The sequence below is a fragment of the Pongo abelii genome, chromosome 6 (genome assembly GCF_028885655.2).
Source record: "Pongo abelii isolate AG06213 chromosome 6, NHGRI_mPonAbe1-v2.0_pri, whole genome shotgun sequence".
Lineage (NCBI taxonomy): Eukaryota > Metazoa > Chordata > Mammalia > Primates > Hominidae > Pongo > Pongo abelii.
Window position 1 is genome coordinate 110,332,191 of NC_071991.2, and position 12,680 is coordinate 110,344,870.

Consider the following 12,680-nt stretch of genomic DNA (forward strand, 5'->3'; position numbering starts at 1 on the left):
ATAGAACCACAGGCAGCTTGCATCTTGAATCTGGGAGAGATGTAGGCACTTGACTCCAACCCATCAGAGTAGCCATGGGGGCTTCACTCTGCAAAGCCACAGGGGTGGAGCTGCTCAAGGCCTTGGGAGACCACCCCTTGCACCAATGTGTCCTGGATGCAGGACATGGAGTCAAAAGAGATTATTTTGGAGCTTTAATATTTAGTGACTTCCCTGTTGGGTTTCAGACTTTCATGGGGCATATTGCCCCTTTCTTTTGGCTGATGTTTTGGGATGGTAATGTTTACCCAATGCCTGTAGCACCATTGTATCATAAAAATAAATAACTTGATTTTTATCTCACAGGCTCATAGGTGGAAGGAACTCATCTCCAGATGAGACTTTGGACTTTAGGAACTTTGAGTTAAGGCTGGAATGAGTTAAGACTATTATGAAGGCACGATTGTATTTTGAAATGTGAGAAGGACATGAGAATTGGGGGACCAGGAGCAGAATTTTATGGTTGCAATGTTTGTCCCCTTTAAATCTCATGTTGAAATGTGATTCCCAATGTTGAAGATGAGGCCTGGTGGGAGGTGATTAGCTCATGGGGGCAGATTCCTCATGCATAGCTTGGCACCATCCCCTTAGTGATAGATGAGTTCTCACTCTGGTAGTTCACGGGAAATCTGGTTGTTTAAGAGAGTCTGGGACCAACTCTTTCACTTTATCGTTCTTCCTCTCTTGCCATGTGATATACTTACTACTCCCCCTTTACCTTCTGTCATGATTGTAAACTTATTGAGGCCTAACCAGAGTCAAATGTCAGCACTATGCCTCATGCACAGCCTGCAAAACCATGAGCCAACTAAACCTTTTTCTCTTCTTAAATTTTACCCAGTCTTAGGCATTTCTTTATAGAAATGCAAAAAGTAGTCTAATACAGTAACCATTAGTGCATTTTCCAGGAAAGGCATTGAATAGTACCCAGGTAAATATTAAATTAATGAGAATTTACTGGCATGATTTCTAAATTATTTTGTTTTTGTTTTTATTTTGTTTTCTTTTAAAAATTCTTCTGAAATATATATATAGAAAATTACATAAATTGAAAGAACAAAAAGATCAACAAACTACCACACAGTGAAAATTCCCACGTAACCACTGCATGTGTCTAGAAATAAAACATTAATGGTCCCACAGAAGTGCTTCTTACACTCTCTCTTGACTTCTAACACCATGTATTAGTTTGGCCCATTTTTGGATTTTATATAAATGGGACACGAAATGTTTATTCTTTTGTGACTTGCTTCTTCCACTCAACATTGTGAGGTTCATCCCTGTTGTTGCATGTAGCACTAATTCATTTATTGTCATTGCTATATATTGGTTGTGGTAGATTGCTATAATAACGCCTCCCAATATATCATGCCCTTTTGTGTACACACCCCTTTGCAACGTGATGTTGCTTCTCCTGCTATCAAAAGATGGAGTTGCAGGAGCCAAGACGGCCGAATAGGAACAGCTCCGGTCTACAGCTCCCAGCGTGAGCGACGCAGAAGACGGGTGATTTCTGCATTTCCGTCTAAGGTACCGGGTTCCTCTCACTAGGGAGTGCCAGACAGTGGGCGCAGGTCACTGGGTGCGGCATTGCCTCATTCAGGAAGCGCAAGGGGTCAGGGAGTTGCCTTTCCTAGTCAAAGAAAGGGGTGACAGACGGCACCTGGAAAATCGGGTCACTCCCACCCGAATACTGCGCTTTTCCGACGGGCTTAAAAAACGGCGCACAAGGAGATTATATTCCACACCTGGCTCAGAGGGTCCTATGCCCACGGAGTCTCGCTGATTGCTAGCACAGCAGTCTGAGATCAAACTGCAAGGTGGCAGCGAGGCTGGGGGAGGGGAGCCCGCCATTGCCCAGGCTTGCTTAGGTAAACAAAGCAGCTGGGAAGCTCGAACTGGGTGGAGCCCACCACAGCTCAAGGAGGCCTGCCTGCCTCTGTAGGCCCCACCTCTGGGGGCAGGGCACAGACAAACAAAAAGACAGCAGTAACCTCTGCAGACTTAAATGTCCCTGTCTGACAGCTTTGAAGAGAGCAGTGGTTCTCCCAGCACGCAGCTGGAGATCTGAGAACGGGCAGACTGCCTCCGCAAATGGGTCCCTGACCCCTGATCCCCGAGCAGCCTAACTGGGAGGCACCCCCCAGCAGGGGCAGACTGACACCTCACATGGCCGGGTACTCCAACAGACCTGCAGCTGAGGGTCCTGTCTGTTAGAAGGAAAACTAACAAACAGAAAGGACATCCACACCAAAAACCCATCTGTACATCACCATCATCAAAGACCAAAAGTAGATAAAACCCCAAAGATGGGGAAAAAACAGAGCAGAAAAACCGGAAACTCTAAAAAGCAGAGCGCCTCTCCTCCTCCAAAGGAACGCAGTTCCTCACCAGCAACGGAACAAAGCTGGACGGAGAATCACTTTGACGAGCTGAGAGAAGAAGGCTTCAGACGATCAAATTACTCTGAGCTACGGGAGGATATTCAAACCAAAGGCAAAGAAGTTGAAAACTTTGAAAAAAATTTAGATGAATGTATAACTAGAATAACCAATACAGAGAAGTGCTTAAAGGAGCTGATGGAGCTGAAAACCAAGGCTCGAGAACTACGTGAAGAATGCAGAAGCCTCAGGAGCCGATGTCATCAAATGGAAGAAAGGGTATCAGCGATGGAAGATGAAATGAATGAAATGAAGCAAGAAGGGAAGTTTAGAGAAAAAAGAATAAAAAGAAACGAGCAAAGCCTCCAAGAAATATGGGACTATGTGAAAAGACCAAATCTACCTCTGATTGGTGTACCTGAAAGTGACGGGGAGAATGGAACCAAGTTGGAAAACACTCTGCAGGATATTATCTAGGAGAACTTCCCCAATCTAGCAAGGCAGGCCAACATTCAGATTCAGGAAATACAGAGAACGCCACAAAGATACTCCTCGAGAAGAGCAACTCCAAGACATGTAATTGTCAGATTCACCAAAGTTGAAATGAAGGAAAAAAGGTTAAGGGCAGCCAGAGAGAAAGGTCGGGTTACCTTCAAAGGGAGGCCCATCAGACTAACAGCGCATCTCTCGGCAGAAACTCTACATGCCGGAAGAGAGTGGGGGCCAATATTCATCATTCTTAAAGAAAAGAATTTTCAACCCAGAATTTCATATCCCGCCAAACTAAGCTTCATAAGTGAAGGAGAAATAAAATCCTTTACAGACAAGCAAATGCTGAGAGATTTTGTCACCACCAGGCCTGCCCTAAAAGAGCTCCTGAAGGAAGCACTAAACATGGAAAGGCACAACCGGTACCAGCCGCTGCAAAATCATGCCAAAATGTAAAGACCATCGAGACTAGGAAGAGACTGCATCAACTAACGAGCAAAATAACCAGCTAACATCATAATGACAGGATCAAATTCACACATAACAATATTAACTTTAAATGTAAATGGACTAAATGCTCCAATTAAAAGACACAGACTGGCAAATTGGATAAAGACTCAAGACCCATCAGTGTGCTGTATTCAGGAAACCCATCTCATGTGCAGAGACACACATAGGCTCAAAATAAAAGGATGGAAGAAGATCTACTAAGCAAACGGAAAACAAAAAAAGGCAGGGGTTGCAATCCTAGTCTCTGATAAAACAGACTTTAAACCAACAAAGATCAAAAGAGACAAAGAAGGCCATTACATAATGGTAAAGGGATCAATTCAACAAGAAGAGCTAACTATCCTAAATATATATGCACCCAATACAGGAGCACCCAGATTCATAAAGCAAGTCCTGAGTGACCTACAAAGAGACTTAGACTCCCACACATTAATCATGGGAGACTTTAACACCCCACTGTCAACATTAGACAGATCAACGAGACAGAAAGTCAACAAGGATACCCAGGAATTGAACTCAGCTCTGCACCAAGCAGACCTAATAGACATCTACACAACTCTCCACCCCAAATCAACAGAATATACATTTTTCTCAGCACCACACCACACCTATTCCAAAATTGACCACATACTTGGAAGTAAAGCTCTCCTCAGTAAATGTAAAAGAACAGAAATTATAACAAACTATCTCTCAGATCACAGTGCAATCAAGCTAGAACTCAGGATTAAGAATCTCACTCGAAACCGCTCAACTACGTGGAAACTGAACAACCTGCTCCTGAATGACTACTGGGTACATAACAAAATGAAGGCAGAAATAAAGATGTTCTTTGAAACCAACGAGAACCAAGACACAACATACCAGAATCTCTGGGATGCATTCAAAGCAGTGTGTAGAGGGAAATTTATAGCACTAAGTGCCCACAAGAGAAAGCAGGAAAGATATAAAATTGACACCCTAACATCACAATTAAAAGAACTAGAAAAGCAAGAGCAAACACATTCAAAAGCTAGCAGAAGGCAAGAAATAACTAAAATCAGAGCAATACTGAAGGAAATAGAGACACAAAAAACCCTTCAAAAAATTAATGAATCCAGGAGCTGGTTTTTTGAAAGGATCAACAAAATTGATAGACCGCTAGCAAGATTAATAAAGAAAAAAAGAGAGAAGAATCAAATAGATGCAATAAAAAATGATAAAGGGGATATCACCACCAATCCCACAGAAATACAGACTACCATCAGAGAATACTACAAAAACCTCTACGCAAATAAACTAGAAAACCTAGAAGAAATGGATAAATTCCTCGACACATACATTCTCCCAAGACTAAACCAGGAAGAAGTTGAATCTCTGAATAGACCAATAACAGGAGCTGAAATTGTGGCAATAATCAATAGCTTACCAACCAAAAAGAGTCCAGGACCAGATGGATTCACAACCGAATTCTACCAGAGGTACAAGGAGGAACTGGTACCATTCCTTCTGAAACTATTCCAATCAATAGAAAAAGAGGGAATCCTCCCTAACTCATTTTATGAGGCCAGCATCATCCTGATACCAAAGCCGGGCAGAGACACAACCAAAAAAGAGAATTTTAGACCAATATCCTTGATGAACATTGATGCAAAAATCCTCAATAAAATACTGGCAAACTGAATCCAGCAGCACATCAAAAAGCTTATCCACCATGATCAAGTGGGCTTCATCCCTGGGATGCAAGGCTGGTTCAATATACGCAAATCAATAAATGTAATCCAGCATATAAACAGAACCAAAGACAAAAACCACATGATTATCTCAATAGATGCAGAAAAGGCCTTTGACAAAATTCAACAACCTTCATGCTAAAAACTCTCAATAAATTAGGTATTGATGGGATGTATCTCAAAATAATAAGAGCTATCTATGACAAACCCACAGCCAATATCATACTGAATGGGCAAAAACTGGAAGCATTCCCTTTGAAAACTGGCACAAGACTGGGATGCCCTCTCTCACCACTTCTATTCAACATAGTGTTGGAAGTTCTGGCCAGGGCAATTAGGCAGGAGAAGGAAATCAAGGGTATTCAATTAGGAAAAGAGGAAGTCAAATTGTCCATGTTTGCAGACGACATGATTGTATACCTAGAAAACCCCATTGTCTCAGCCCAAAATCTCCTTAAGCTGATAAGCAACTTCAGCAAAGTCTCAGGATACAAAATCAATGTAAAAAAATCACAAGCATTCTTATACACCAACAACAGACAAACAGAGAGCCAAATCATGAGTGAACTCCCATTCACAATTGCTTCAAAGAGAATAAAATACCTAGGAATCCAACTTACAAGGGACGTGAAGGACCTCTTCAAGGAGAACTACAAACCACTGCTCAAGGAAATAAAAGAGGATACAAACAAATGGAAGAACATTCCATGCTCATGGGTAGGAAGAATCAATATCGTGAAAATGGCCATAATGCCCAAGGTAATTTACAGATTCAATGCCATCCCCATCAACCTACCAATGACTTTCCTCACAGAATTGGAAAAAACTACTTTAAAGTTCACAGGGAACCAAAAAAGAGCCCGCATCGCCAAGTCAATCCTAAGCCAAAAGAACATAGCTGGAGGCATCATGCTACCTGACTTCAAACTATACTACAAGGCTACAGTAACCAAAACAGCATGGTACTGGTACCAAAACAGAGATATAGATCAATGGAACAGAACAGAGCCCTCAGAAATAATGCCGCATATCTACAACTGTCTGATCTTTGACAAACCTGAGAAAAGCAAGCAATGGCGAAAGGATATCCTATTTAATAAATGGTGCTGGGAAAACTGGCTAGCCATATGTAGAAAGCTGAAACTGGATCCCTTCCTTACACCTTATACAAAAATTAATTCAAGATGGATTAAAGACTTAAACGTTAGACCTAAAACCATAAAAACCCTAGAAGAAAACCTAGGCATTACCATTCAGGACATAGGCATGGGCAAGGACTTCATGTCTAAAACACCAAAAGCAATGGCAACAAAAGCCAAAATTGACAAATGGGATCTAATTAAACTCAAGAGCTTCTGCACAGCAAAAGAAACTACCATCAGAGTGAACAGGCAACCTACAAAATGGGAGAAAATTTTCGCAACCTACTCATCTGACAAAGGGCTAATATCCAGAATCTACAATGAACTCAAACAAATTTACAAGGAAAAAACAAATAACCCCATTAAAAATTTGGTGAAGGACATGAACAGACACTTCTCAAAAGAAGACATTTATGCAGTCAAAAAAACACATGAAAAAATGCTCACCATCACTGGCCATCAGAGAAATGCAAATCAAAACCACAATGAGATACCATCTCACACCAGTTAGAATGGCCATCATTAAAAAGTCAGGAATCAACAGGTGCTGGAGAGGATGTGGAGAAACAGGAACACTTTTACACTGTTGGTGGGACTGGAAACTAGTTCAACCATTGTGGAAGTCAGTGTGGCGATTCCTCAGGGATCTAGAACTAGAGATTCCATTTGACCCAGCCATCCCTTTACTGGGTATATACCCAAAGGATTATAAATCATGTTGCTATAAAGACACATGCACACATATGTTTATTGCGGCATTATTCACAATAGCAAAGACTTGGAACCAACCCAAATGTCCAACAATAATAGACTGGATTAAGAAAATGTGGCACATATACACCATGGAATACTATGCAGCCATAAAAAATGATGAGTTCATGTCCTTTGTAGGGACATGGATGAAATTGGAAATCATCATTCTCAGTAAACTATCACAAGAACAAAAAACCAAAAACCGCATATTTTCACTCATAGGTGGGAATTGAACAATGAGAACACATGGACACAGGAAGGGGAACATCACACTCTGGGGACTGTTGTGGGGTCGGGGGAGGGGGGAGGGATAGCATTGGGAGATACACCTAATGCTAGATGACGAGTTAGTGGGTGCAGCGCACCAGCATGGCACATGTATACATATATAACTAACCTGCACACTGCACACATGTACCCTAAAATGTAAAGTATATTAATAATAAATAAATAAATTAATTAATTAAAAAAAAGATGGAGTCTATTTCTTCATCATCTTGAATCTAAGCTGGCCTTATGATTTCTTTAACATTGACTGTGATAGAAATGATACTATGAAAAAAAAAAAAAAGAAATCATACTATGCAAGTTCTACAGCTCAGCACTAAAATCCCTTGCAATTTTGTCTCTTGTTCTCTTAGACCGTTTGACCATAATGCTGTGAAAAAGCCCAACCTAATCTACTCAATATGAAAATATCTGCAGAAAGAAGAATGGAGGTACTCTGGTGCCAGCTAGTACCATGTTCCAAAGGCCATCTTCAGCCTGCAGATTCAGGGAAGACATCAGATGATGGTAGCCACATGAGTGAGTTCAGACAAGAACAGTAGAAGAAAGTTCCAACCAACTCACAGAATTTTAGAAAATAGATTGGCATTTTAAGCCATCAAGTTTTACAGTAGTTTTTATCTGACCATAGATAATTGAAAATATACATACAAATATAATTTATTTATCCATTTACTACATTTGTGTTGTTTCCAGTTCTGGACTATTACAAATAGTTCTACTATCATCTTTAGGACACATATGTATGCATTTCTGTTAGATATATGTCTAGAAGAGGAATTGCAACATCAGTATTAGTAAATATTGGTAAAGGGTTATCTTTCCATAGGTAATATAAGAGAGACTAGTTGCTCCATGCCCTCCCTAATAGAAGGGGAACATCACACTCTGGGGACTGTTGTGGGGTGGGGGGAGGGGGGAGGGATAGCATTAGAAGATATACCTAATGTTAAATGGCGAGTTAATGGGTGCAGCACACCAGCATGGCACATGTATACATATGTAATTAACCAGCACATTGTGCACATATACCCTAAAACTTGAAGTATAATAATAATAATAATTAAAAAAAGAAGCTTACCTGAAGAAGAAATCATTCATGCATGTGTGCAGACACATATAAACACACATGCACACACACAAAGCAATATTCTGTTTTGTTTAATGATCCACACATTGTATTCACTTTTGCTCAATATTGATATTTCCCTATTATCTTTTTATTTGTGTATTTCTGGTTGTCCTTTGACTACCCTTTTATTTTCAACCTATGAATTACATTGTTTTAGATGTCATCTTGTATGCAGTATATGAATATGAGAGCATTATTTATCAAAACTTATGGGATTTTAGGAAAGATATACTCAGGACATATGTATAACTTTAGGTACTTTCAATATATAAAAAAGAAATAAAAACAATAAATGAAGCACTCTTTTGAGAGGTTATAAAAAGAACAAAATAAATCTAAGAAAGCAGAAGTAAAGAGTCAAAGATAAACGCAGAAGTCAATGAATTAAACTAAGGAAAGTAGGAGAAAGTATTAAGTTAAAAGAGAATTGACTTTTCAGGGAAATCCAAATTAAAACAATGAGGTACCATCTCATGCTTGTTAGAATGACTATTATCAAAAAGAGAAAAGATAATAAGTGTTTCCCAAGATGTGGGGAAAACAGAACTCTTGCACACAGTTTATGGGGATGTAAACTGGTACAGCCAGCATGGAAAAGAGTATAGAGTTTCCTCGAAAAAGTAATAATAGGGCTACCATATGATCCAGAAACCCCACTTTTGGGTATATATCCAAAGGAAATGAAATAAGTGTGTTGAAAATTATCCACAATCTCATATTCATTGCAGCATTATTCACAAGAGCCAAGATATAGAATGAACCTAAGCATCCATCAACGAATGACTAGATAAAGAAAATGTATAGATACACATTGGAATACTATACTGCTTACAAAGAAAGAAATCCTGTCATTGATGACAACATAAATGAACCTGGAGGACACTATGTTAAGTGAAATAAGTCACACAGAGAAAGACAAATTCTGCATGATCTTACTTATATGTGGAATCTAATAAAGTTGATCTCATAGAAGTAGAAAATAGAATGTTGGTTGTCAGTGGTTGGCTGATAGAACGAGGAGGAATGGAGGAAATGTTGGTCAAAAGATACAAAATTTTAGTTAGAGAAGAGGAAAAAGTTCAAAAGATCTATTGCACAACATGGTGACTATAACAATATATTCTTGAAAATTGTTACAAGTAGATTTTAAATGTTCTTGCCACAAAAATAACTATGTGAGGTAATGCAGATGTTAGATGAAGAATAGCTGAATTAAGCTACTTCATAATGTTTACATATTTCAAAACATTATGTTGTACATGATAAATGTGCAAAATTGTATTTGTCAATTTAAAATAAAATGTTTAAAAAGAAATTTATGAAGGAGGGTTGTTAAAGAAAAAAGGTAGATTGATAAAAAGTAAAATTCTAGTTACAGATTTGGTCTAAAAAACTTAAAATTATAAATAAGCAATTAGCTAGATTAAACAACAGTAGGAGAAAAAGTCCCATAATTAGACAAATGTAGCAATAAGTAAAAACAAAGTAACCATAGATAATGAAGAAATTAGGTATATAAGATTAATTTTTCAATAGTATAACTTTGACTATATTAGTGAAATATACAAAGAAATGAAAAAATAAAAATAGCAAGATTGGTTCAAGAAAAGATAGAAATGACAAATATATTAATAAATATAAACAATTGGGAAAATTGTCCAAAACTGTACCTTAGAAACTCTGGACTGAGATTATTTTATGAATGATCCATTTTAAATTTTTAATGAGAAATAACTCAGATATTATTTAAACCTTTTGAAAGCATAGAAGGATAAGAAAACCTTCCGACCTGTTTTGAAAAATCATCTTAATATTGCTACTTATGCTTGAGTGTGATCATGCAAAAAAGAAAGCTACTGCCCAATTTCAATCTTACATGGCAATATTGTTGTAAAAAAATTTGTTATAAAAAATTTTAGGATATTATCAAACAAAATGCATATTAGAATATACACTAGTATATATTCTAATATAATATAAGTATTTTATATTAGTATTAACACTAGACCCCCAGTGGTGTTTTCTTTAAAATCAGGGAAAAGACAAGAAGGAATTCAGTTTACTAATAATAAACAGCCTAAATCCTCAGGGCATAAAGCTCTAGAAGGAGCACAATACCCATATTTAGAGAAGGGAAAGAGAGACCTTGGGAGCTATTTGGGGCCAGATGAGCATTTAGGAACAGTTTTTGAAAAGTGACTAGGCAAAAATTTGCCCAGGACCCTTTCAAACTCAGCAATCCCTTGTAATCCAGAATGATTAAAGTTGCTGCATCTCTTTGATTTTCAACAGGTAACTCTCCAAATTCCTTAGCTCACAATAATCACAGCCTGAAACTCCACTATCTAGAGATCTTTTGAAGTTAAGCATTTATGCATATACCTTGGTGGTGCAAGGTGACTCTTTTGCTAGGTTATCATATCACTGACACATTAAGGGGGGACAATAGTAGCTAGTGTTTATTGAGTGCTTAACTATCTGCCAGGCACTGTTCTAATATCTCATATGGATGATCCCATTTAATCCTCACAATAACCATATTACATATGTGGAAACAGGTATAGCAGTGTGACATAACTTACCCAACATCACAAGCTGGTAAGTGATAGAGCTGAGATTAAAATCCAGCAGCTAAGTGCAAGAGCTGCTGCTCTGGACTACTATGCCACATTATCCTGTTCTCAGAGTGCAGAAGTCCTGTGTAGGGGGCTTTCCAACATTCCAACTACATTTATTCAAAAAACATTTACTGAGAGCTACCTGTGTGCAAAGCACCATGAAGCCTCTGTAGTTGATAAACACATAAACATGACACTTTTCTTGACCTTGGGAAACTTATTCTCCGTTAAAGGAGATGAATATGGGAATAACAAATGACCCTTCAGGGCTGGATATAGGGTACTTGGTTGTGGTTGTGGGTGGGTCAGGGCTCTTCAGCTTACATTTTGTGGCAGAGAATCTTCTTTGGAGAACCCAAGCTTTTGGGATTCCTCATTTTACCTATTAGAGCACAAATCTATGCTTATTTTCTCTGATGTGTATGGTGAGTTCTGTACTTTTGTTTTGAACATATGTCATGGAAAGACAAAGATTTTTTTCCCAGGTATTTTATTACTCAAGTTTCAAAAACATTACAGAAAATAAACAATAAAGAAATATGACTAAGTAACATAGGACTTCCAAACTTTTCCCTCTTAGGGAATGAAATAAGTAATATCATCCTAAAGATAAATACCTTAGTTACTCTCTAACTTGGATAACCCGCTGGGAAAAACCTTGATATTCATAGATAGAAGGGTGAGAGAAACCAGTCCTGCTAGAACTGCTCTTTCAGTTGTGAGCACATTTTAATGAAGTGCCAGTCTTTTCATGCCAAATTCAGAAGGAAATCTCTGGGTACCAATTGATGAAATGATTTCATTCCCAAATGGAATCTAAAGTAAAATAAAGCCTCTCGCATTTTGCAGAGCACAGCACTCTACAAGTTCAAAAGGTAAGACATACTTGCAGTACGTATAAACTGTGGAGTACATTTGAAAATAAAATTTTTAATTATGTTTGACATTTCAGGCCCAGCGCTGTCATCCTGAAGAAAAGTAACATCTGTTTTGACATCTCCAGTGGTAGAGACTTTAAATCAGTTTCCACATTGCTTATCTGCTGGCTAATCAGAATGGATGCAGTATTCTTACCAACTCATTAACAGGGAAAAAAGAAAAGATATGCAGAGAAATAGGGCAAACTAAAACTGATATGATGAATTTAAATGAAAAATTTAATGGCCTTTGCATATATTACATCTAAACTTTCATTCAATGTAAAATTTGACAATTTCATTTAATTCCTAACTGTACAGAAATTTATTTTTCTTTCCTATTCCTGATGTATACCTTTGCTTCCACTTAAATATAATAAAACACTAAAGCATATTTTACTTCTCAAACTATTTAGTTTCATCTTAAACTCAAGGTTTGAATTGGAGAAAATTGATTTGTTATTTTCAATAAGATGTGCTATAAAAATGCAGGATTTCAAACTGCAGGTATTAGAAAAACATCATGTTATATTGTTTCTTTAGTGGTTATATAGTCTTAACATCTCTTGACTTATTACAAACATTAGATTTAAAAGCACAGTCAATAAAAACTGCTCCCTACAGGAATTGTAACTTCCATGTCTTCCGTGTTTTTGAAACTTTCTTAAAGCTATACCAACTTAGTTTTAGGTATCTCTTATA

The 12,680-nt window shown here is 37.9% G+C and overlaps 2 long non-coding RNA genes across 2 annotated transcripts in view; one reads left to right on the forward strand and one right to left on the reverse strand.

The window, feature by feature from the left end:
* The window catches only part of LOC134761783 (uncharacterized), an 88,505-nt gene that overhangs the window by 29,226 nt on the left and 46,599 nt on the right, over positions 1-12,680 (reverse strand). The gene's annotated exons all lie outside the window — the stretch shown is intronic.
* LOC129060454 (uncharacterized) lies at positions 1,156-12,365 on the forward strand. Its single transcript, XR_008527191.1, has 3 exons — positions 1,156-1,569; positions 7,665-7,830; positions 12,014-12,365. It is a non-coding gene; the product is annotated as an uncharacterized LOC129060454 (long non-coding RNA).